The sequence below is a fragment of the Talpa occidentalis genome, unplaced genomic scaffold (assembly GCF_014898055.3).
Source record: "Talpa occidentalis isolate TD23 unplaced genomic scaffold, MPIMG_talOcc4v2.1, whole genome shotgun sequence".
In the NCBI taxonomy this organism is placed as follows: Eukaryota; Metazoa; Chordata; class Mammalia; order Eulipotyphla; family Talpidae; genus Talpa; species Talpa occidentalis.
In genome coordinates, this window is record NW_026555331.1 from 6,974,910 (window position 1) to 7,001,477 (window position 26,568).

Below are 26,568 nucleotides of genomic sequence, written 5' to 3' on the forward strand. Positions count from 1 at the left end.
ACTGTCAGGCTGAGCTCTGCAAACTTGCGCCTTACCTGCCGGCTTCTGATAGGTGGGCGCTGCCTGTGTTCACTGTGGGTGGATCTTGGGTTATCATGTTCAAAAAGTTCTTTCAACACAGAGCCCTCACTTTGAAATCGAGCTGCTGTGGCATGTGGCCAGGGTGTGCAGGGTTTGCATTACAAAATGCTGGGGAGGCCGAATCTGTGTGGGATCTTGGTCATTCCTTCTGTGCCGTAATCTTTTTTTTTTTTTTTTTTTTGTATCTGGTTCTGTGCTGTGACGCCCCTTGCAGATCTTGCTCCTATTGGCCGTTGCTGACATATGTCTGTCTACAGCCCTGTAATGGGGTTCTTGAATGTTACATCCTGAAACATCATTTCCTGTAATATGTAAGAAGCTTTCATGTTTATGTTTCTGCCTTCCTGTTCTCTGTTTCAAGGGAATCGTAGAATTTGGCAAATCAGCACTTACTCAGCATATCCCTTTCTTGTAGATTCTCGTTGACCTTGGTGGCATCCTGGAGGTCATGTGTTTGTAGAGATAGAGTTCTTGAACAGTTTCCTCCAAGTGATTAAGAGGCATGGGGAAGTGATTTGAGATATGCCTTTTTTTTTTAATTATATTGGACATTATTGTAATCATTTCCTAAAATAATTCATTGGCCTTTTTGGGGAATACTTATATTTCTGTTTTACATTGAAAGAATAACTTCTTTTCTCAACATTTCAAGTATTGCATGTATATTCTGCAGATGAACAGCTGGCTTTCTGGGTGACATTTTTAAAATTTGGGAGACAGGGAGAAGGGCAGGAATGCTGGGATGAGCTGGGCCTATGAGAGCAGCTGTGCGCTACTTTAAGAAATTTGATATTTAAAAGGATAGCATTACAAAACAAATGAGCCGTCATTAGATGAGAATTGTATTTTACAAAAAGGCTCCACTAAAAGGTGCCTTCGTGCCATTGATCCCTTTTATAGGAAACTTCTCATGCGATTTGAATTTTGAAATATCAACTGGAATGCAAGTTAGGGACATTTGTGGCAGAATGTAAGATTTGTTGGTGTGTTCCTCAGATCATCCCTTTCTCAAAAGCATTTGAGGGCAAAGTTAACCTCTGTGCCCACTTAATTTCTTAAATTCAGGGTTTTGCCACTTACATGCTGCCTCTTTAAAATGGCTTAACTGAAGGGGAAAAGAGTCATTTGATTTGTGCATTTAAGGAATATTTTGAAACCTAATTAACATGCCAAAATGGAATGGTCAGGTTTACCTGCAGGGCCGTCCGGTGTAGCTTAGTGACAGGGGTGGCGAAAGCCCCTTGGTTACAGATGCTCTGGGACCCTCCCCCAGGACAGTGGCCCTGCAGCAGAGACCAAGAAGTTGTACCCAGATTGCCCGTGAAATTGAAATGAATGGAGGTGGTCTAAGGTGCACAAGCAGTAAAAATCATTACCTTGAAATTTTCTCTCGGTGCGAATTATTCTTCAGAATTAAAGGCTTGATTTTTCTAAGCTGTAATCCTATTTGGGTCATTTGTGGAAAACTCTATTTTGATAAAAGAATAACTGCAAAATCTTGAAACTTTCAAGGGACTTTTTGTTGTTAGTAGCTTATTGAAATGGCAGGAGATCATGAAAGAACTATTTGGGGAATTTTAATTATGAAATCATTTTGCTTTGCTGATGTTTAGAAACAAGAATTTGGGTTGATATGAGTAGCAGTTATTCATGGTTAACTCAGACTTTCTGTTGGGATCAGGGAAAGGGAAGAACTGCCCACGAAGGACATTAAGGATTAATTCATCAAATTTACTTTGCTTTCCAGTGTTCATGCCCGTCTTCAAAAGAGTAACACCTCCCTCTCCTCCCCAGGTTTAGAGAAGCATTAGTCTTAGCTAAGGGGTTTAAAGGATAAGAGCCAAGACTTGGGGTATGTAATGTTGCAAGTATCTTTTAAGTGATGAATAGTTTTTTGTTTTGTTTTGTACATTAAACAGAGCACAAAATTACTTTCATGTTGAAAGTAGGTTAATAGCCTAACTTGGGACTAATAGTTTTATGCCTTTTGCTAAGGCTTGAATATTATAAAAATTGAAGGAACAGCTTGAGTGATGCTATTGATTTTTTTAGTTCAGGCTCTTTTATATTTGAACAAGTGAGTAAAAGTGAGGATTGAAGACGTGATGTAAAAGAAATGTTTTCAGTTACTGTGTTTTATACCCCTAGGGACTGGGATACAGAATATTGTGGTGAAAAAGTTCATTACTGAATTAATTCTTGATGAGGACATGTAATTTAAAAATTTTAATACATGCAAAGGAAAAGTAGATGCCTGCATTTTAAACATATTTGTGCCAAGATGTAGAATAGAGGTAATGATTAGAAATTGTAATTGGAACTTAAGGCTAATTTTTGTTCTCAATTTCTTTATTTAACCCAATGTCACTTTCAAATGTCATTTGATTATTTTCTGTTCCCAGCTTTCTTAGCTATAACATGCAATCAGTCATGCAACTATAGTTTTACTTTATGTAAAGTAGGATTTTTAAATAAATATTTGATAAGCTTCTTAAGGATACAACATTACTTCATACTGATACCTATGTGGAAGTCTACTATGCGGTGCATAGAACAGTTTAGACCTTGTAATCTGCAGAAATTTGGGCAAAGTCTTTAAAATTAAGAGAGGCTGAGTTCAGAGTTTGAAGTCATTGAAGATCCTATGACACTGCATTTTCCTCTTTCTCCTCAAAGTACTTTCCTTCACTTTTATATGTTTGTAGTTTTCAGACTGGTCACCCTACATTTTGGTGTGGGATTACCTTATCTATAACAGCACTAGTAAGTACATTTGTAAAAAGTATCATTTTTAATTTTCTCCCAGCTGTTCCATCTGGGAGATTGTTTGAATTTCAGTTATTGAATGTAGTTTAATCAGATGTTATCCTAAATAGAAAGATTATTGTAATTTTCTCAACCTAGGGGAAATTTAAATGTAGTTTAAGATAATCTTAACATTTTTGCATTATTGGAGGGATAATTAAAACACAGAGTATGTAAGTTAATATTTCTAACTATTGTTAGTATTTGTTCTAAGTTAACTTTATTTGATATATTATAAAAATTAATACAGTAGGTATAGAGTCTCTCTTTTTTTTTTTAATTAATTTATTTATTTATACAAGCACTGGGTACAGCCAGAAGCGCGGGAGGGTGAGAGAATTCACCAGAGCCAGAGCAGGGAGCAGAGCAGGCAGAAGGACCGAGGTACACTGCTGAGGGGAGCAGCGGGTGGCAGGAGAGGTCTGTGCGCCATGTGGGACCCTCCTCCGGTGGCCGGGGAGCAGCCGGGGATCGAACCGGCGCTGCAGAGGCTGCGGGCAGCTTTGGAACCCAGCGCTCAACCGCTGCGCCACCAGGGAGGCCCTAGAGTCTCTTAAGAATATCTGTTTGTAAAAAAAAAAAGAATATCTGTTTGTGGAATATTTTTCAAATAACCCTTAAGAGATGAAATTTCACTCTAGAACCTTATATGGTAAAATGTATACAGTCAAATGCTTAATACTAGTATTTTGATTGTTATTTTACACTGAGGTTTTTGGGTATGTTTTCGTGGAAATACTATTTTTTTTTTATAAGAAGTTTTTCCTAAAACAATGTCTCTGTTTTTAATGATTATTTGATAGTCCTCCGACTTTTACATTTGAAAGACGTGGAAAAGAGTAATTAAGTTGATTCCATAAGTCATTAATTTCATGAGAGCATGTGATATAACTCATTTTTACTCAATGCAGAGAGTTATCTTTATCCCAGACAATTTTATAGCCAACTAATTGGCTGGTTTTGCAAATTCGGGGAGTGTTGAGTATGCCCAGAAATGACCTGTTCGCTGCTAAGTGTTGGGCTGGTTTCCGTGTCATGTGAAGTGGTGTTTCCTTATGTTTGTGTCATTTCTGTTTAAGCCTCTCCTCTTAAACCCTACTTTGAATACCTTTTGGTCATACAGTGTGCTCAGGATTTAGTTTATATCCTGTACTTCTCTCCCCTCTTCCTCCTCCTGTTGTGGGAAGTTGGCCCTCAGCCTCAAACTACGGGAACTTTCAGTGCATGATAGAGACCCAGGATGGTTGTGGGTTTTTTCCTGTTATTTTACCTCATGGAGAAAGTGAGGTTGTTAATAGTGGGTTTAACAGTTTTGAACATTTGTTTTAATCAGTCTACTATTTAGAGAGAGAATGACACTTAAAATTCTTGAGGCTATCTAAGTGGTTCTGTTTCCACGAATGTTAGTGGGAGGAGAGGACAGGATAAAGGTAGAGAGAAGGGTTGTAGGGATTCAATTAGATTGTATATAAAGTGATTATAATTATATAGAGGTAAGACTTGTTCAATTAATTATATACCTTTTTACTAGGATTGTAACCTTGCTTTTAAATGCATATTTATTTTATTGACGTAACATTGGTGTACAGCACTGTGTATGATTGAGAGGTATGATCACACCCTTCAGATGTTTGTCACCATGGCACACCCACCACCAGGGCCCGAGTCCTGGCTTATTAGCTCCTCTCACTGTAAAGATCATGCCTAGTGAGTGGTCTTGCCAGGAGAGGCATTTGCACATCTTTAACCACTTTTACGTGCTGTGGCTCGGGATGTATTAGATGACTGAGCAAGATAAGAAGCAATTTCACACTGATGATCATTTCCAGTGATCACATTGAGAACCCCAAGCTCTACAAGGGGGGAGAACAGATGGCTCCAGCTGTGTGGGGAGAGGGTTTTCAGGTATACAGTCATTGTTAAGAAATTCCAGGTACACCAATCTTGGAAACAGTTAGATTGGTGGGTCTGCCCTACCATAAATCTTGATTTGCTGGGTAGAAAAGGTCACTTAAGTTAAAGCCTCATTCAAGAGTAAGAAAGCTGATAATTAACCTTTATCTTCCGTTTTCTGTATTATACACTTTCATCCTTAACATTGAAGGCCTAGTGTTAGCATGCTTGGCTTGAAGCATTCCTAGTTCTTTAAGTGAAGAGGAACTACTTAGAATGACTCCTTCCGCTAAGAAGTTAGATTTCTATGGAGGGAGACGTGAAGTCAGTAGCATGCGTTTGTGTGGATGCAGTCCCCTCTCTTTCAGAAGCGGGCCTTTTCAACTATTCTGTCAGGGATGCTGGCGGGAGCCAAGCAGGTCTGTTCCGATTTCAACTGGCGCAGGTTTGCTTTGATCCCATATTAAGTGTGGGAGTCTGCGTAAGATTTTATTTAAAAGCAGAGTTCTGATATTTAAAATTAAAGGTGTGATCATCTCTTTTGTTAGCATGTTGGATCTTTTAACCATCCTACTTAAATCTCTGTATTGGTTGAGTCTTTTTATTAGGACGTATAAGGCCTTTTTTTTAAGCTAGTTCCAGTTTCCTTCTTACCACTGTATCCCTGGCTTTCCATGTAAATCTTGCCTTCTAGTCCTGAAATTGCTTGCTAGTCCCTGAAAGGAAAATGTCCTTTTGCATTTCCATGCCTCTGTCCATGGAACTGCCATCCTTGTTGTGCTCGGCAACCATGGTCAGAGCTCCATGGAAGCACCACCCCGTTGTTTTGTGACTGTGACCTTTCTAAAGAGCAGAGGCCATCTGCCTGTGCATCCACACTGCTTGGTGTGCGTTAAGTATTCAGATGCCTGTTGAATAATTGCACTTCAGATTTGAGAGGTGGTAGATTACTTGCCCACTCATTGGACTAAGACATCACAGCTCTTGCCTGTGCAAAGTAGTTGTGGCGACATAGTGTCAGGTATGATGCTAAGTATGTAAAAGGTACCCAGTTGTGTTTATCATGAAGTACAGTAAAGGCAAAAGATAAAGTATATGGGAAAATTGGACTAGCGGCTTAACGAAGTGATGTATTGGATTCACTCCTAAAAGCTGGTTATGAAAGCATTTATTAATAATTATTTACTGCCTGACCACCCATGGGAAAAAAATTTCCCTTATGTGATGAAAGCTCATAGACTCAAGAAGACCTTCAAATGTTAACATGTATAAAATAGCGATACCCGCCCAGAAAGGTAAAAAGAATGGACTCAGAATATAAATTCCTGAATTTATATCCCTTGCCTGCTTGTCAGTAGCTGTGTGATCCTATACAAATTGCTTAATGATTCTGTGCTCAGCAGTAAAATGAGATTACCAATACTGCTGCATTTATGGCTGTGATGAAGACTATGAGCTAGTGTATGTTGAGCACTTAAAAGAATGCCCACCACACAGAAAACTGTACTGGGCAGCAATAATTAATTGTTAGTGTCTTCTTGAAATCAGTGTTTGTGGTGACTCTTTCCTATTGTTTAAAAATAATTGCTTTAAGGGGCCTCCTTGGTGGCATAGGGGTTGAAGTCTCAGCGCTGTCAAGCTGACCGTCCATCACTGCAGCATGAGTTGCATGAGTTTGATTCCCCGCCAGGGAGCTACCCACATGGTGCGGCAGACCTCACCCGTCTCCCCGCTGCTCCCCTCAGCAGTGTAATTCAGTAGATCCGCCTGTTCTGTCCCCCACTCTGTCTCTGGTGAATCCTCTCCTCCACTCCCCAACACAACTCTGACCTGTACCCCAGTTCTTATATGCATAAACGTTTTTTTTAAATCTTTAAAAAAAATTGCTTTAACACATGAGAATCTAAATTAAAGAAACTTAACATTTTGGGGTAGTTACTGTATCTTTAAACTGGCAACTGTTTGTCTCCTGACTGGCTTGTTTCCCCTTCTCCAGGGGATTATGGGCTGTTTCAGTGCACTTGGTTGACATAGCAGATTTAAAACTTGTTCTCCTGATTTCTCCAGCCCAGCATTGTGTTCCCATGACCTGTGCAATTCTTGGTAGTGCCCACAAAAGAGGAGGGAGAGGAGCAAATAGCAAGTGTAGGAATCCAGTGACAAGTTCTTAAACAAGCCTTTACCTGCACCAAATCACCGCTGTCCTCTCCTGTGCCTTGGAGCGCAGGTATTCAGCTTTTTCCCTTTTTACATTTTCCTTTGTTGGTTTTTTTTTTTTTTTTTTTTTTTTTGGCTTGAAAGAATAGAGAGTTTAAAATCTGAATTGACATTTGTTCCACATATAGATTTACTTTAATAAGTCAGTGAACCTGTTTCTTTAGCTCATTTTTTGACATAGGTATCTGCAGGGAGGGAGGTAAATAGGGCATCATAGTTTGTGTCAGTACAATGTAACTGAAAATCCTGTTAAATATGTCCATTTAGGATGCAAAGCCAAATTTAAGGGCAGAAGAATTGCGTCCCAAGGTATTTGTGAAGCGTGGCCATCCATTTCTGCTTCTAACAGATGATACCCAGTGTGCCCAGGCCCTGGCTTGTCTTTCTCTTGTGTAACAGTTAAAACACAAGGCTAGCTGGTAACTCTTCAAAATATTTCATTAAAGAAAGGAATTTAGCAAACAGTTTTGTGTGTTTATGCTAACTCTGAGTGATTCTCAGATGAGGGCCTGGGATAAAAGATAAGCGAGGCATTTATTTATCTTTTCTGCTGAGTCCTACTGGGACAACAAGGTATGTGGGAATACGAGGAAATCGAAAGCTGGGGATGAGACGGGGAAAGTGCTGGATTTTGAACAGAGCAAGGAAACAAAATGAGACATTAGCGAGGGAGCGTTTTTAAATGCCAGAGACGTGCCGGTGGTGGCCTGGCATGGGAAATTGCAAAGCTTATACAAGTCGATCGATACACTAATATTATCTGGTAATTAGAACAGTAGTTTAATGTAGCAAATATTTGCTCAAGTGCCATCATTGGAATTTTTCAAATAATTTTGTACCTCCCAGAAAATTACAGAAGTTAGGGCATAGTGGCAAAAACCATTTCTAAAATAAATACAATTTTGACTAAACCTGTTTCCTCTGTAAAAGCCAAGACATGGTGATGACTGTGTTGAATGTTGTCGAGTCTTGAAATTTCATTTCCCTTCAGCAACATGCCTTTCTTTGTTTGTTAGGCCCCACGACTTCTTGTTTTTCTCCTTACCTCAGTTCTTGTTCCTTGTTGTTACTATGAAATAGTATTATTTAATCAGAAAGGAGAAATACTGTTTGGGTGTTTTCAGAGACCTCAAAAATGGTTGGTCTCACAGAGGAGCGAGTGAGATTTAGATGACTCATACCCAGTTCCGTCTCCTCGATACCATCTCTAGCCATGGTGTCATCCACCTCTCCTCGCTTTAGATGGTTTCTAATCGTTAGAAGTGAACCTCTAATTGAGCTAGATCTATTTCCCCTCTGATTTTCACTCGCTGCTTGTTGCCAGTCTAGGGCTGCCATGTGAAACTTACTCTTCTTACACACCATAACTCTTAAAGTGTTTGGACAAGACCATGAAATCCTAGTTGCGTCTTCTTTTTGCTATACTTAGGGGGAAAAGCCGTAATTCTCAAACCATATGTACATGACTTCGCATACAGATCTTTCTCCATGCACATCGCTAAACTCATGACAAAGTCTGCCTGTCAGTCCACCCTTCAAATACGCTGCCCGAACTGAGCTGAGGACACCAGATGCCTTCTGACCCCCGCCAAACACAATGACGCTATTATCTGGACACTGTACTTCTGTTAACGCTGCCTGAAATTTGCATTACATTTTCTGGCAGCCACATTCCCCTTTGATCATATTGAGCTTATGGTCAACCAAAGCCTTGTCTCTTTCATGTGAACAGCTTTAAGTCTAATCTTTCTCCTCCTATATTTGCTAGTTGATGCTTTGAAGTAAACGTGGGCTATGATACATTACATCGCTATAAAAGTTTAAGTGAGCTTATCAAATTTCATCCCATTCAACTATCTGGAGACATGAACTAACATTTGTATAAAACAGTGTGATTCTTTCACATATATTTTTATTTAATCTCTACAACCACCACACAAGAATCAACGGAGAAAAACGACTTTACTCTGTGTCTAGAGTTGGCAGATGCAGCACTTCGTCACAGGTCTTAAGACTCCAGCTGCCATGCTCATCTGAGCGCCGTAGACTTAGTAAGCACCTAGCGTGTCCTTGCCAAGTGGCCAGCACCGTGGCTGAACAGATGATTTCTCTGCCTACAGTATTCATGGCTGGTATAGAAACAGCTCCTGCCAGTTACGGAGCACTTTCTATGGGGAACGCACTGTGCTAGGTTTTATTATTGCTCAGAATATGTATTGCCTTTTCTTCACTCATGTCCTTTGCCCAGGAGGGTTACATTTCCCACCTGTTGACTTCAGCTTTGGGCATGTGGCTTTCCTTGACCAGTAAAATGTTGAAGGGAGTGAGGGTTGGCATGTCTGAGCAGATGCTTTCGATTCCAACTTGGGCTTCTGCCAGCGCCTCTTTTCCAGCTGGGGAACCAGCCTGCCTCAGTGGGATTGGGCCTCGAGTGTGGACCTTGAACCTTCAGACTAGGTCCCAAAAGATGGAGCAGAGCTGAAGCCCATCTTTTATAGACACTTAATGTGAGTGAGGAATAAATCCTGGTGCTGTAAGGCACTGTGATTTTGGTACCATTTGTTAGCATGGCATAACATAGTCCTAGTAGGCTGTGATCCCGTCATCCCCCAAGGTGCTGTGTGAAGACAGAACGTAGACCTGTCCTCAAGGCGCATGCAGCATGGTGGATGCACTTAATTCCCATGGGTTATTAGTAGCTGGGGATTAAGAGCAAAGATGTATGAGGATTCTTCCTGACCTTCACCTCACCCCTAGACTGAATTAGTCAGTGTGTATTAAATCCTGGGTCTGTGCTCCAGCTGACCACTATCAGTTTCCTAGCATGAAAATTGACAGGCATGTTTTCTACATCCTCGTTTCAATTACCTTTTGTAAAACAAATGTTTTAAAAAGATGGGCTTCTATGGAATGGTTATCAGAAGTGTTCTTCATAAGTCTATAACCAGCACACCCTAGGTCACCTCTGAATCTGCTTGGTGGAACTGTTTCTCCAGCACATCCAAAAAAAAGTATCTTGAGGCCATCAGGTCCATGTGAATTTTATTTTTGAGCCTCAAATTCCTTATTGCCATAGTCATGTATGCACCTTGCTTTGATATGGGGTATTTGCTGGGGCGCTAGATGCATTTTCGTACACTGAGAAGCTAAGGCCTACATGGATAGGGTTCAGGGGAGCTCACAAAACCTTTGAAGTAATTACCTCTAAAATTGTGTGTCACTGTGCACTGTTTCAGGCCCTTTCATCAGAGGGAATGAATTGTGACTCCCTGTTGTACAGTGAGGCTCTGGAAAGCACCCATCCGTTAAGGGACAGTTGGAACAAGAACCAGAAATGATTCTGACAAGGGATCTTGAGAAAATGGTTGAGAACCAGGAGCAAATGTGTTACCTACAGAAGCCTGTTCCTTATTGAAAAATCTGTTCTAAATTGTGCATGGAGACTGTATCTATTCTCATGATGCTACACTGTGATTCCGTGGAAATTACTAAATTTGAAGACACATTTAGTATCTTAAGATAGGACTTTTCTTATCTATAAATATGAATTTAAAGCAATTACTTTTTATTTACTGTCTCTTATTTTGTGCTCAATTTCTTTTTCTTTTTCTTTTTTTTTTTTTTCCTTTATCTGTATTTACCCTTCCCAGATTAAAGATCACTGTTCTTGTTTAAAAACACTGGCTCAGGATAGACGTGCAACATCCCAACAAAGGCTAGGCTAGCCTTTATTCTTTTTGCTGAGAAAGCTATTTTTTTTTTTTTACTTCACATTTTTGACAAGTCTTTATTTTAAACAATTTCATTGAGATTTAATTGTACAGTGAAGTGCATGTGTTGGAAATAGACAGTGAGGTGAGCTTTGACGCGGATGTGCCCACAGCGCCATTATCACTGCCAGAGGCCCTGGGCATCCATCAGCTCCTAAAGTCCTCTGTTCCTCCTGGTAATCCCCTGTCTCTGCCCAGGCAACCGCTGTTTGTTTTCTCTCATGTTCCATTCATTGGCATCACCTAGGATGCCCTTTTGGGGGCTGCCTTCTTTACCTAGCACGATTATTTTGAGATCTATCCATGTTGTAGCATTTATCCACAATTTATACCTTTTTATCACTAAGTAGCATTCCGTTGTCTGGCTCGTTTAGTGTGGCCATTCACCTGTGAGTACACACTTGGGTGGATTCCAGTTTTCGGTTTCTACAAAGAAGGCTACTGTGCTCTCCCACACAGTACCCACATCTCTGTGTGGGCGTATGCCTCTGTTCCTCTTGGGTGAATACTGAGCAGTGGAGTGGCTGAAACGCATGCTAGGTAATAGCGCCTTAGAAACCAAACTTTTTCCAAAGTGGTTCTACCATTTAACTTTCTTAACAGCATTTTGCCAATACTTGGTTTGGTTCATCTTTCTAATTGTCATTCTAGTTGGTGTGCAGTAGTATGGCATGGTTTTCATTGTATCTCATTAATGACTAGTGTTTCTCATCTATTTATGTCCTCAATTACCATCTCCTCCTTTGGTGAAGCATCTGTTCAAACATTTGTCCATTTTTAAAAATTTGGTTATTTTCTTACTGAGTTTCAAAGTCCTTTGTATTCTGGATAAAAGTTCTTCATCAGATTTATGATTTGCAAATATTTTATCTTAGTCTGTGGTTTGTCTCTTTGTTCTCAGCAATGTCTTTGGAGAACAGAAGTTTTTAATTTTAATGAAATCTAATTCATCAATTTGTTCTCTTATGGATTATGTATGCTTTTGCTATTGCATAGACGTATCTTTGCAAGTCCAAGTTCATAAAGTCTTTCTTCTGTGTTTTCTCATAAATTATATAGTTTTAGACTTTACTTTTATTTAGGTCAGTGACCCACTTTGAGTTAAATTCTGCATTTGTTTTAAGGCATGGATCAAAAAATTGTGTGGGATATTGTTGCAGCATCACTTTGTTGAAAAATAACCCTTTTTCCACTGAATTGAGTTTGCATCTTTATCAGAAACCAGCTGGTCATACATGTGTGCTTCTCTGTTGGCTGCCATTCTATTGGTTGGGGTGTTGGTCAGTTGTGACACTAGCGCCGCCCTCTGCCTACCGGACCTGCATACTGAGTGCTGAGGTTGGATGGTGTCACTCCTCTGGTCTTACTCTTTTCTAAAGTTGTTTTGACAAGTCTAGGTCCTTTGCATTTCCTTATGAATTTTGAATAAATTTGTCAACCTCTTAAAAAAATAAACTCCTGACTTTGATAAGGAGTGTATTGTCAGTATTCTTGACATGTTAAGAATACTGAGTCTCCTGGTCTATGAATATGGTATTGCTTATCTGAGTGCTTTCACTTTTCTTAGCGAGATTTGGTGGTTTTTAGGTATAGATCTTCTATATTGTGGCCACATACATAGCCCTGTGTCGGGATATGGGAGACTGTGTTTCATCTGCAAGACAGACTGACAGGTAGCTACATATTGGGGATTGAGACTGACTGACATGCTTGTGAGGGTTGGCAAGTTTGAAATCCATAGGACAGGTCAGCAGGCTGGGATCTCAGGCCAGAGAGTTGGTGCCGCAGTCCTGAGTCCAAGGTGTGTAGGGCTGGCTGGCAGGTGAGAAACTCAGCAGGATTTCTTTTGCAGTCTGGAGGCTGAATTCCTTCTGCAGAAATCTCCCTTCAACTGATCGAATAGGGCCCAACACATTCCAGAGAGCCATCTCCTTTACTTCCCAATTACAAGTGTTAATCACATTACAAAATACTCTCACAGCAGTGTCTACTTGTCTGACCCAACAGTTGGGTGCAAGGTCTAATAACCAAGTTGATACGCAGAAGTGGACATCACCACCCCTAAACATTGCACATGTTTCTGTGCTGTTATAAATGATATATATTATCAAGTTCATCCAGTTAATTGTTGCTCCTTCACTACGGGTTTTCACTCTAGCCTCACTAACTTAAACAGATGGATGACCCTTTCCATTCGGGGTTAAGATTACCTTTGATCATTTTAGGCATATCCTTTAAAAGTATGAATTATTTTAGACACTTCCTAGTGTAATTAGTTAATATCTCACTCGTTTGTTGAAATCATTTGACAGAAATGACAATTTCATTTTAAGAATCTTGTCTTAACTTCATTTGAGACAGCTTTCCCTTTTTTTTGGATCCTTACAGTTCTTAAATGTTCAGAGATTGAAAATTATGTAGAATCTAGATAATTAGCAGAACGGATGTGCCATCAAGGAAACAAAGTTTGGAAGAAAAGATCCAAATTTATATTTTAGGCATCGCCTTTATGCCTTTCTTTAATCAGGTTATTCCTCTGCCCCAGTCCGTTAATTACAATGATACTGCCCACTTGACGCAGCCACTGTGAAGTTCAGTGAGATGGACACAGTCCTTTCAAAAAGAGTAGCTCCCACTGTTATTTCATAAAGCGGTGTTTAGCACTGACTGTTTGCTTTTCTTTATGAATTTTAGAATGTTTGTCAGTTTCACCATAAAAGCCTGCAGACACTCTCCCCAGCTGCAGAATTACAGGAGTGGAAAAGATAAGCCAGACTCCTGCTCTCATGGAGCTTCCATCCTGGCGGGTTATAATAGGAGAGGCAGATAGGAAGCAAATAAAGGAATAAATTAATGAGATGATTTCAGGTTGTGGTAAGTAAGTACTGTGAAGAAAATTGAAGAGGGAGATGTGGTAAAGAACTTCTGGGTGGGGGGCCCACTGCAGAGTGGTTCAGCAGGTGGGACTTTTTTGAGGAAGAGACCCCAAAAGAATTTGAAGGGACCAGGCATATGAAGATCTTTGTGAAACTGTTTGGCAGGAGAGAGCACGCAGACCCTCCACAGTAGGGGCGATTTAGCAGATTGGCGAAACAGAAGCCAGGAGGTCTTAGAGGGGACACATGGAGCAGTCTGGGGGGCCAGCGCCTCACAGGCACAGGAGAGGGTGGCATCTGAGAGCAGTGGCAGCCATTTGAGGGTCAAGAGAGGAGGGACAGGGTCATTGGAGGGAAACATTGCCATGGCCCTTTGCATGTGCCCCTCACTCTGCAACAGCGGCGAGCGGTGTCCTTTAGTGATGGGAGTTTATGTTGCCCAAGAGACGTGAGACGACTTGTTTTCCGTGCTATAAAAATCCTTGCCAGATGATCAAAATCAGTTTCCTATCCTTTAAATTTTACTAAGACTCGTTATGCACTTGTATCTATTTTCAAAAATTCTGTTTTGTGGATTTTTCCCCTTTAATAAGTAAGCCAGGCGGCAGTTGCTAGTGTAGCAGCCACGAGCGTGACTTGAGCTGCAGTAGGCTGGTGATCGCGGGGCTCCGGGATCAGTAGCGCCTCCGACTGCCAAGATGGGCACCCCCTTAGAATCCCACGAAGGTTGCGCTGAGTGACGTTTAGTAGTATTTAGTCCTAATTTTTTCCTTTTATAGAAGAGCCTGCTTAGATCCAAAGAGGTCAAATGGCTCACAGTATATAAACATTAAAAATAAAGTGAGCCTGGTTTTTGTTCTCTTCCCCATTGTAGGATGAGAAGTTCTTGAGGCAAAACATTGACTCATGGAAAAGATGGTGACATCAGTTTGCTTTAGATCTGCTGCGTTCTTCTCTGCTGCTCATTTATTTTACACTCAGGCTGTTTAGCACTTACCCGTGGTTTGAGAATGTTGGGATGAATCAGACAGTCCCTCCTTTCATGTAGACACACAAGTAAACAGTTGGCATGTAAGTTAAATGCCATGTTGCAGGCAAGCGCCTAGGTCCGTGGTAGGCGTGTCTGGCGCGGCTCTGCGTTCAGAGTCCACTCAGCTGCAGGTTGCATGTCCCGCTCCCTTGTGTGGCCTGCATCCTGTCGCCGCAGCTGTTCGCCCTTCCCTGTGTTTTTTTTTTTTTTTTAACTCCTCCCAGCCATAGTCCTGAGCTAACAGCGGGCCAGGTTAAACACCAGGGGCCAGGCCATACATATCTGACCAGTAAGATTTGTCTGGATGGCCTTGTTCTGCTCCTGACGCTGGGGAGCCTGAAGGCCTCTGTGCTCTTGACCCACTGTAAGCCTCTAAAATGGCAGCGAGTCTTAGATTAGCTAGAAAGCCACTTAGAGACTAATTTAAGAATTGTTGATATTTATGTCTTCCTCCTCCCAACTCATGTAGATCTTACTCATTTTAATTTTTGAAAAATTCTCAAAGGAAACTGAGAAACAATTTTTTTTGTTTATGTATTTTGGCTTCCTTGCCTTTTTACCATATTTTATTTGGGGGGATTGGCCACTCCTAAGAAAACCAGCACGTGACTTTCATTGTGGATGTTAACACACGTTCCGAATCTTAGGAGCACCAGCTTGCACTCAGAGGACAGGTGCGTGCAGGGGCCCTGCTCCAGGGAGGGGGACTGTACTTTCCTTGCAAGTCTTTCACTCTCAGGAGCTTATGTTTTCTGTGAAACCTAAACAGTGTCCTTTGGATAGGTGGGTCTGAGTCGTGCCCTTCTGTGCTGACAAAGGGGAGGTACTTTCTGTCTCCACACGAAGACTATGTATATTTGTATTTTTTCTTGTAGGACTCAATTCCGTATTCCCGAGCCTGTGTGAGCCCAGAGTGCAGCAGACATTGTCCAGACGACTCGGTGAGCCGTTGCTGGTACTGTTAGCACAGAGCTTTAGATGACAACGGGCTTTGACAGTCTCCATCTCGTGGGTCGTATGAGGATAAAATTATCCATCTCCTGGGCCTTAGAAGGGAGAGAGCTCGAATCTTAGAAGTGTGAACTGCGAAAGTCGGACTCAAGTTAGCCTCGATAAGTGATAAAACCAAATTCTGTGTGAATAACTGTTTCCCCACTGCATTTATTTTGTGCAGATTGAGGAGCTGAACTATAGAAGGATTGTCTATGAAAGGTGAATAAGCTACCCATTGTGAATGATATTAGCTTGTAGAGAAAGCGTCTCCAGCTGCACTAAATATAAAACTGTCAGGCCTCGCAGTAACTACTCATCCTTCTCAGTTGACAGCGGAGACATGTGGCCCAGTCGTGAGGGCGGGCTCCAGACTGGCTGTGGAGGTGCCCACCTGCACCAGCTGCTGGGAGACTCTGGGCTGACTGCTTTCTACGTCGCGGTCCTCGTCTGCAAAAATACTAGTACCTGATGCAAGTGTTGGCTACTCTTAAGGGTCTGTCTGTGATATGTTTTCAGTGACTGGTTTTATTAGTGAAATTTTCATGGAGAACTAACATTTGAACTGGACCTTGAAGGATAAATTGGATTTATAAAAATGAAACATAATTGAAAGTGGGAAAAGGTATGTGGACAAACTTGCAGAGAAGATAAACAGTCTTTTCCCTTTTCTCCTTCCATTTTTGCATATTAACTCTGTGTCTGTGCTGGGGTCAGCATTTGGTGGACATTCCCTATCTTACTCAGTCTCACAATAACCCTACCAGGTGGATAAGTCTTTTAAATTCTCGTTTTACAGTTGGGAAAGTAGCCACAGAAAAGTAAAGTCCCTTTCCCTAAGTCACAGTTAGATGCTGGCCTAATTCTGTCTGACTGTCAGGTTCTTAATTGTCATCTAATTCTGCCTTCCTCAGGTTAGACTATCAGAACATGATTAGAAAAACGGTGAATGCGCCACAGTTGGCGTCTGAACATTAACAGAATTTCTGTAGTCAGGGCGCTCTGCTCACAGGGTCGCAGTGAGAGACTGGACTCTGCCTCTAGTCAGTTCCAGAGGCTGCGGAGGGGACAGCCGAGTGTGAGTGTGGTATTGTTTCCCGCCCCACCCGCCGCATGGGGGCCTTGGTAGTTTTGAACATAAGAATGACAGCGTTTGGTTGAAGTTTTCATCCGTTTTGTTATTAGAAATTGTACAGATGTCCTCAGTGGACCCCCATGGGCACCATGGATGTCTGTCTCCAGGTTGTGGATGCCCAGCGTTGGCTGCCATTGGAGCACGCTTTCCAGCCCCACCACAGGGCAGCGTCTGCCTGCTAGGCCTCAGCACATAGGCCCTGTGTAGGCCCTAGTCCAGCGTGCTGGGTGACACCGTGGGTGACACTGACTCTGTCACCACCCGTCCTTCCTTCCCCGCGCCTGCGGCCCCACCTTTCTTCTGAACCTGGACAGGAGCCGAGAGTCCGTCCTCACACTTTTTCCTCTCTAGTAGCTCATTGGCCTGAGTTGAATTTTAAGTTGATCTGTCACCACGTATTACTTCCTTCCATTAACTAACTGGTGGTGGGCTTTCCCCTCTGTATTTTTAATCCCTTTTGTTTACATCTGAAACTCCCCTTTCCAGAAGATACAGCCAACAACTCAGGCAAGCCTTCATAAAACTAAAGTCAGACTTAAATGAACCAGTCTTCTTAACTAGGATCTTTCCTTAGCTCCCTTCCCTCTGCTTTTAAGAAACTAGAAAGTGACATGGAAACAAGTACTAGAGATTTGGACCCAAATCTAAAAATCCTCTAGCTGGGACTCTGGGAAAGTGGTGTGGTGGAGTGCCGTAGAATCTTCCCAAGGCCCCCGTGGCCCACTGCGACCCGGCGCCTCTGGGGCTGCTTTGTGTGGTGGGGCCAGGGCCCTAGCACAGCCAGAGGAGCTACCAGTCAGGAGTGTGGCTGGGGAGCAGTCGCCCTCCGACCTGCCTCCACAGGTTGATCCGGTGGCACGTGGTGGCTGCTAGTGCCCTGGAGTGGCTTCAGGCTCCAGCGGCCCCATGGGACATGGTGTCCATCTGCACTTTGCTTCTGAATTTGCATGTTGATACACATTCATGAAGATGCTCACATTACTTCAGGACCTCTTCATATTATCCTCAGGATTTGGACAGTGTTTATCAATGAAAAAGAAAATGTTCTGGGATTTTAAGTTAATTTAAACTACTGTAGCTGTTTGAATGACTAAAAGAAATGACTTTTTTTCACTTGGGCAAATAAATTATAAGACTGGATACAGCTTAATTTGTACAATAGTTTATTCTTAAAATGCTATTTAAGTTAACATTTTAATGCCAACATTTTTAAAATTCATTGGAGGAACGTATTTACAGGAACTCAGCTGTATGTTATAAATAAAAATAATTGAAACCAAGTTTATCTTTTATAACTGTGTGTTTTAAAGATCTTAACTGAGAAGTAAGCAGCGTTTAGTGAAAACAGCAGCGTTTCTAACATCGATATTGCAGCATCATTTGGAGGTGGCCCGGTCAGCCTCTGGTCAGGTGACGCCAGCGTCGTGGTGGTGGAGTGGAGATCTGTGTGCTTGCGCTGTCTCCACACAGACCTACCCACGTGGTTGTCAGGTCTTCCGACTCCTGGGGTGAGGTTTTTCAGGAAAGTACAGACCTAGAAGCACCATCCCAGCTGTGGAGCGCTCTGTTGTTTCAACAGTGCTGCTATATTTTATAATTTTATCTATTTAATCTTCACAGCCACTCAGAGAGAGTGTTTTTAATTCCATGTTATAGGGTTTTCTTATTTTATAGATTGGGAAACTGATTCTGTGCAATTGATTTATATACTCAAGGTCACAGCTTGTGTGTCAGTGGAAATGCAAGGATTTGATTGAACAGATGTGATCTCTTAAGGAACCAAGGTTAATAGGCTTTATGAACGATAAATTAGTAGGAGAGTCATTTATACCTCTTGGCTGGAGAAGAAGATTCTCCTTCTCAAGTATACCCCTAAGTAGTTTCCTTATTAGAAAGCTTGAAAACAATATTTCAAACTAAACAGGTATAAATGAGTTTATAAAGATAAAAGCCATTCTGAAATTAGGTAAGTAGCAAGAAACATGACTTCCATTTGAGGTTTGATCCATTTTGACATCTTTCATCATTTTCTCCTTGGTTGTTTTCAGAATCTAGGAAAGCAGGTGGGGCTACATTATTTTTCCTTTGTTATTAGGGTCATGTCATAATTATTCCCTGTGACTTTTGTCCAGTCTCACTGCAGTTGCCAGGCTTAGTTGCCATCAGATGAGGTCACTAGCTAGTGGCTCCTGGAGACCCTCCCAGCTCGCAGTGACTGAGGGAAGCCAGGGCACAGCAGCCATGCCTATGCATCCGTCACCTGCCCTCCCACCCAGCCAAAGCTTGTGGTGAGGCCTGGAGGACAAGGAGAACTGTCAGGAACCTTCCTCACAGAGCAGGTAGCAGTCAGGGGCCTGACTGGTCAGCCTGGACCACAGGAAACTTGTTCTCTGATCTTTCCTTCCTAAGCACCTTGCTACTTAATCAGATTTGCAAGTGAATTGACCGTATTGATTTAGGTATCAGTTCCTCTTCCTATTTCTTTCCCCTTTCTGGCCTCTGCTGGTTTTTTGTTTTGTTTTTTTAAACGTGAGTATCTAGAGCATGGTAAATATCGAATGGATTGAAAACAAGGATGGGATATTTTGGGGGGATATCTATGGGTTGGTTTATTTTCCCCTCAGTATTTTCTGCTCCATTACTTGTGTTCCACTTACTGGCAAACTCATGCCTCCCACCAAGTTTTCTTCCTGTCCCCGCCATGTCTCCCCGAAGACTGGCCTCTCTTGCCTGTGCTCCTGGCCACCCCCCCACCCCGCCCTACTCATTTGAAAGTGCAGCGTCAGCATTGCGGCATACCACTTCTGGGGGGGTTTCCTCCGCACCCCCGGATTTCAACAAATGAAAAACTTGCTTTATTTTGGAGGATGCAAAATCTGAGCCAATTGAGAATTTTACTTCATTTGTTGTTGTTTTCAGTATGTTTATCTTTTAAGTTACAAGATAACTTAAACTTGATTTTTGTTATGTGTTCCAATAAAACTTCTAAGCCCAGTGAAACTCCCATCTAGTAACACCTGTGGGGGTTGTCACAGTGATAGATGTATTTAGGTTTCTGACTTGTTTTCAACACTGTACTTGAGGTTGGTGCTACCACAGAATCCGTGGCAAAACGTGCTCTGGCGCAGGTCAGACTCAGGCACTCGCCACCTCCGTGGACAGGTCGGTGTGGCAGCCAGCTCCAGTCTCCGCACAGCAGCCCGGTGCCAGCCAGCAGGTCCAGGAGCCGCCTGTCTGGCCAGCAGATCTTATGTATGTGATGTACGTTTTGTCCATTATCATAAAAATTTTGTAAGTGGAAAGTGTAAAGGTGCTGACCCCCTACTAAGAACAGTGACTCTCAGACCTGTAAGACCTTCTTGAAGAAGATGGGGTCAGCGCGCCCAGGGGTGATGGGGTGAGCCTTCAGCCTCAGCGGCATGCTCACAAGCCTAGACCTGAGTCCTGAGTGCTGCTTATGGGTAAAAACAGAGTTCAGTGTTTATAAATTATAACCTGTATATTATAATGAAAGATTGTGTCTACCGGGTATTTTGTGATTATAGAAGTATTTTGTAATTGATTTTCTTACAATTATTCAACTTCTGCACATAAATTTTCAGTGGTCTTCAAAAATAAATCACATATGGCATTTGACAAAATTCCCTGATAACCCTGAAGAAAAGATTCCATGTGTTACGTATGTGCTGGATATAGTAGCTTTGATACAACTTTTCTTTTGATCACCTTTTAAAAGCATTTAGAACAGACGGAAATTGGAGGAGAGAGTTGGAGTAACTGGTTCACTGCACTTAATGCGCAGCGTCCTAATTAGTTGAGTATTGTGTGCCTACCTGGGCATGAAATGGCTGTTTTTTTCCTAATTTAAATCTGGAATTCTTCAATTGTAGAATAGCTTGATGAATCCTCGTAAATAGCCACTGGATTTTTTTTCCCCCAGTATGTGTCTTCAGAAACAGCGAAGGCCGCCTTGCATCCATAGGGACCGCATCCCTGTCTTCATTAGTGCCAGCGTGACCTGAATAATGGGAGACTTTATTTACAACATTTAAAAATATGTATTTCAGAAAGCAACCTTTAAATATTATCACAGGGTAAATACCAGTGACTAAAATCCCTTAGTCCATAGTTTCTCCAAAAAGCAGATATTAGAAAATTAGTAGTCTTTCAAAATTAGTGCTTTAGTAGTTGTTATGTAGAAGGTGTGTGCATTGGCATGATCACGTATTCATCTGTGTTTCTTTCTTGGAAATCGCTGTAACTTAATTGTAAGCTCTTATTGTTTTAGATTTTTAAGCTAGTTATTTTACATGTTTCAGATTAAAGCAAATCTTGGTTTCAGTCAAGTGCAGATTTTCTATCTTTTGCTTGATGTTTTTTTTTTCTCTTTCAGGAAAGCGGTGTGGGAAACAAAATGGTTTCAGTGCTATTGCTTTGTGAAACACAGCCAAGGTCATGGATTTGTTCCTCTGGTTATCTGCTTTGTTCATTTCCATGTTCTGTATGTCCCAAACCTAAATCAACTGGGGATGTGAGAAAAAAATACTCGACTCTTAACTCAGTATAGGTCCATGGCCAGTAAAATCCACTGCGTCAGTAGTGTACACCCAGGTGCTTTTGTTAATGAGAGAAGTCAATTTTAATAATATGAGGGAAAGAGCATAAATTGGGCCTTTTTTGGCAGATGCAGGGCCAGTCTCATTATTTGGGTTATTATTAGTTTTGACACTAGATTTGGGGAGAGAAACATTCAGTTTTGTGTGTATTACATAGAAATACATGTCTTCATGTAGGATAACTGGGTAATATCTTTAATGGGGCCTGTTTTCCAAGGTAAGTCTGCCATTCATATCTTCTTTTTAAATTAGTAAATTAGTTTCTTAGGGAAGAATTGCATCTGATGAACCACTTAGCCTCTTGCTCACTAATAGCATTAACCTTACCATTTTTGTTCCAAGATGTCACACACATCATTCAGCACTAGAGTCTGTAAGTCATGAGACAAAGGTGGTGATGGCAGGGCTTGTGGTGATGGCAGGGCTTGTGACTGCCCCTTCTGTTAATTACTCGTGTAGAAGGTCTGTTGTTGTAAACATCCCCGACTGGAAGCTGTAAGACATAGCTAAGCTTTCAGTCAGATGTTTGCTGCTACCGGCTATTCACATACATCATTTTGGTATAATTATATCTAAGAGGTGAAAGTGGGGGGGCTGCGTAATTGCGGGACACCCCAGCAGCCTTTGGATTCCTGCCTGGGCTGCTGGGTGTGAGTGTGCACGCACACTGATGGGGGCATTCCGATGCACCCTGTCCCAGGCGGCCCCCGGTGACTGCCTCCCACTCTGAGCTGTTGCCCTGCTGCTGGGCCTGGGAGGATCTACTCACATTTTTTCCACAGTGGGTTCTTATTTCTGTTTTTGCCCTGTCAGTGAACTTCTTTCTTGCCCTTCTGAGTCGGCTATAGTTTTAACTCCCTGTAGCTCAGTGGACTGATTTTCAACTTTAGAAATGACAGCCGTTCTAAAGGATAAGTTCACCACCACCGCCCAGCACTGTGCAACCTGGAAGTTCCGGTGTTCCCTGCAGCGAGGAGATCTGTGTATAAACTTGGGCTTCCTCCTCTCAGTGCCTCACTTCCTGTTCACCTTCCCCAAGTGACATTGGGGCTCCTATTCAGAACTCTCCTGTCTAAAAACTTGCTCAACCTCAAACCAGTGAGCCTTTTACAACATTCACATTGAGTGACTCGTCTCCATGGCAGTGGATTGCCCAGTCACCGCTCGCCTTTCCTCTTCCATGCTGGGGTCAGGGCACCCTGGGAGCAGGTGTGCTGTTCCATTTCTTGTGTTTGCCTATGAACCTTGAGAGCACAGGGTTTTTGTTACAGGAGGCATTCGGTGTGGATTCACAGGGGATATATGACTTTATACGGTATGAGCATTTTTCCTGAGTTTTAAAAATGTGTTTTCCTACTTTTATTTGTCTTTTAGACTCTGGAAAACTTCTATTTAATTGAAATTTTCTCTTTAAGAATACATTAGAGTGTTTATCACTTTTTATTACTGAACTGGTAAATTTCATACTGTGTTTAGGTTCAGAGCCTAATTAAACCAGGAGATAGCGTTCACGCTAATCTAATCTATGACTGTACCTTGGATGAATTGCAGGCTTTCTGAGGGCAGAGCATGAAATCTTTATAAATCAGCTTTGAGTAAACCGTCAACATCAAGTAAAGCACCTTCATGTGCAGGCCTCTAGGCAGGCTCACTTCCACTCGGCAGTGTCTCTTATCCAGAGGAGCAGGTGACAGTGTGGGTCACAGACTCCCCAGACGCCTCTGTACACCAGCATTGGTTTTCAAACATGCCTTTGTTCGAGTGGTAGTTTATAGGATTTATCTGACCAGGAGTAGAGGGAGGGGGAATACCTAATTGCTTCAGACACAGGTAACTTTGCAACTTGTAAGTATAATCTTCAAGTTGATGGTTAGCATGTGTCAAGCATCCTCCCCGCTGACCCCTTAGTAGAGCAGATTCACTGGATATCCCGGGCTGCTCTGGCTCCTCTGTTTTAGCACATGGGGGTGTAGATTCCAGACCACAGCAAGTGGGTGGAGCCATTTCTGTGAAGCCAAGAATTGTTCCCTTGGCAAAGGTAGAGGGAATTCCCTGGTAGTGGGGTTATTAAGTAGTGACATTGTTTATTTCCTATGAAAAAATTTGCTATATACTGTAAAATTTGTTAAGATGCATAAAAGCTGCCTCATTTAATACATCGCTGAATGTGAAAGGTTTTTCGAAATACAGAATACAGACCAATTCTACTATGTCATACTCTACCTGGCTCACCCCCTTCCCCCACCCCCACCCCGGGGCCGCAGGATACTGTGCCGCCGGTGCTGTGTGACGTTTGCTCTGGCCTAGTAAGGTAGACCAGAGACCACACCAGCTCTGATTTTGACACCCTTGCTTCAGTCAGGCACTTGATTAGAGTCTTTCAGTTGTTTGCGAGGACTTCATGCTGTAGTTTTGAAGAACCAAAAACTTCCCAGTGACCTAAAAATTTAGGGTTAATTCAAACAAATGCCTTTGAGTGTTAAATTATCAAGTTTGCCAGTAATATTTAGGGAGAAGTGTGTGTCTTTATTAATAGGTCTTAGAAAGCTTAGACATTTTTCACTAAAGATTTTTTGATATGATTAATATTAAAAGTAAAAACATTTTTAGGCACTACCATTCTGAAAATAAGGTTTTTCTTTAGTATTTGCTTTGAAATTACTTAGAGGTTACTTTTTTAAGCAATTACAAAAGTGTCCTCAAGTTCATTTGCAATTAAATATGCTTATGTGCAGATGTCCTCGGTTAAATTTAATTCTTAGACGGGTCCTCGTAGCTCAACACCTGAGACCCTTCTACAATCAGGCTGGGGGGCGTGGGGGGCAGAGGTGAGTGGTCAGCGAGCTTCCCACTCCACGCGCCTCCTTCGTTGCTTTAGGACGTGTCACTGTCACTCCTCTGGCCAAAACATCACTTCATTTGTTGAATGAACATGTTTTTATTTGCTGTGCATGTTTGGGAGGGAAAAAAAAATGTAAGTTCAAATATCAGTCTGAACTGAATTATGTTTCAGAGTGATGCAGTTTCAGAAGCCCTCAGCCCAGCCTGCTTGATTATGGGTGGATTCCTGTTTTAATGTTGCCTTTTTAAAAAATCTGTGTCTTATTACAAACATCCTGATAATTTGGCATTCACCACTGTCTTCTGCTTTGGTGAAACAATTCATTTCAGAATTCCTCAGAGGATTTACTAATTGAAACACAGAGTGCTGGACCCGGTAGGTTTCTGACCCAGTGGCCAGGGTGGGGCCTGAGAACTGGGCACTTTTTTCCTGAGTTACTAAGTGCTTATGATGCTGCCATTTCGGGCCCATGATTCCAGGACCACAGAGCTCCTCTTACACTCTTTGCGCTGTTTGGTATCATGGCCAATTAGTAACTGAAGAAAAATATGTAAAATCCCTAATTTAAAATCATGTGATCCAAAAGTTTGATTTTTAAAAGGTTTTTTGGAAACCTGGACCCAATTTTCTACCAGAGAAAGTACTGTGAAAATTATTTAACCCACACAAAAATGCCCTGGAGTACATTTGCAAAGAGCAGAAGAAAACTATCACAGCAGTAGGAGTGGAAAGGGAGAAGCAGGGCATGGAAGGGCTCAGGGAAAGGGGCCCAGAGCCAACAAGAGCCCCGACATCCACGTTCCTGGCACCTCTGAAATGCCAGAGGTGGTGACTTTGATGGCAGCAGTTCTTACAGCTAACTTCACTTCCACATTTGAAGGTTTCCTCTTCTTTGAGGCAGGAGTATTTCTGGGGCCACCACTCATGCCTAGCGGAGGTGTTCGTGGTAATGTGTTCTTAATTACAGGCGGGCGGGGCGAGAAGCAGGGAAATCTGAGAGACAGCAGCTCTGGGACAGTAGAGGTGGAAGAAGATGCCAGCCTGTGGGAAAGATGTTCCTGAGGTGAAGTTATTTGAATTATGAATTTTGGGGGTGAGGGGTGAGAAGCCAGGGAAAGAAAAGTCTGGGCTAGGCCCTGAGCGCCTCAGAGGTGTCCTAGTGACTGCCCATGCCAGCATCTTCCTGAGTGGGTGATGAGGCGGCGCACTGGCCATGGAGCGGCTTGGTGGAATTTCAGTTGTTCTGAAGAGAAGGACATGGGGCAGTGAGAGGCTGTAAAACCAGCCCCATATGGATAAGTCAGCTTGGAGTTTTAGGTACAGGATTTCTGCATAAATTGCCACCAGTTATTTCAGTAAAAAAGGAGGTCACTTCTGCCTTTTTCCTTAGATTCTAAGCTGTGTCACCGCGCCTTTCAGGCTGACCCTCGCCTCATTGGTGTACGTCACTGTACCTGTTCTTCCCTCAGCAGATTCTGCCTTGCTTAAAAATAGTAATTCATCTCTTGTACCTTAATGTACATTTGATGGTTTTGCACATCCTACTTCGAACCAAGCTTCAGTTCATGTAAACATCCTACACTCAGCTGTAATACCTGCATGGCTGGGAGGTGGGTGTTTGCTTCAGCTGACTTGGAAGAGCAGCCTTTAATACTGATGGCGAAGTCGGCGAGAATAACACCCAGGAGCCGGCCTCTCTAAGGTCATTACTGTGAGTCCAGATTACTAGCCCATCTTTTCAGTTGTGGAACTGAAATAGGTGTGGAACCTACTTTGCAGCGGATTGTCAGGATCGGCCTAGGCAGTGCTTGCCGGGAGACCATTAGGACAGCGCTGGTGCTGGGGCTTGGCCTGCTGTGAGCACAGATCCTGCTCCGCCACAGCGTGGGTGGGGCTGCAGAGCCCCAGTGCTGCGCGCCCGAGGCAGCATTGCAGGCCTGCACCGTGGACGTTTACTACGTTAATGCATGTGTAAACGGGGAGCTTAGGAACATGAAAGGTTTTTTTTAATGCTGTAAACTTTTGGGGTGATTTTTACTTTAGCAATAAAGATGCCAACTTTCTGGTTTAATGGAAATAATTTCAATTTTTGCTATTACTGTAATTCAGTAGTAAAGAGTTTTGAAGCCCATGTTCTTAAGCCCCTGTCCTGCTTCTGCCAGCCAGTAGCTGTTACTTTGGGGAAATTATGATTCTCCCTGTGCTTCAGTTTCTTTGATAAGCTAAATTGGGGTAATAAGGCAATATTATGAGACTAGATATATTATGATTTAATGCCAATAAATATTAGAATAATTCTTGGTATATACTAAG

At 42.2% G+C, this 26,568-nt stretch overlaps 1 long non-coding RNA gene across 12 annotated transcripts in view; it reads left to right on the plus strand.

Moving 5' to 3' along the window:
* Positions 1–26,568, plus strand: part of LOC119237121 (uncharacterized) — a 37,501-nt gene that overhangs the window by 411 nt on the left and 10,522 nt on the right. For 2 of the 12 annotated variants that reach the window (XR_005123205.2, XR_008550510.1), the window contains exons 1-2: positions 13–19,136; positions 21,191–21,249. This is a non-coding gene — a long non-coding RNA (uncharacterized LOC119237121). Of the gene's footprint in view, positions 1–12; positions 19,137–19,880; positions 20,059–21,190; positions 21,250–26,568 lie in introns of those variants that run through there. The other 10 variants (XR_008550506.1, XR_005123211.2, XR_008550509.1 and 7 more) reach the window with 10 other exon arrangements.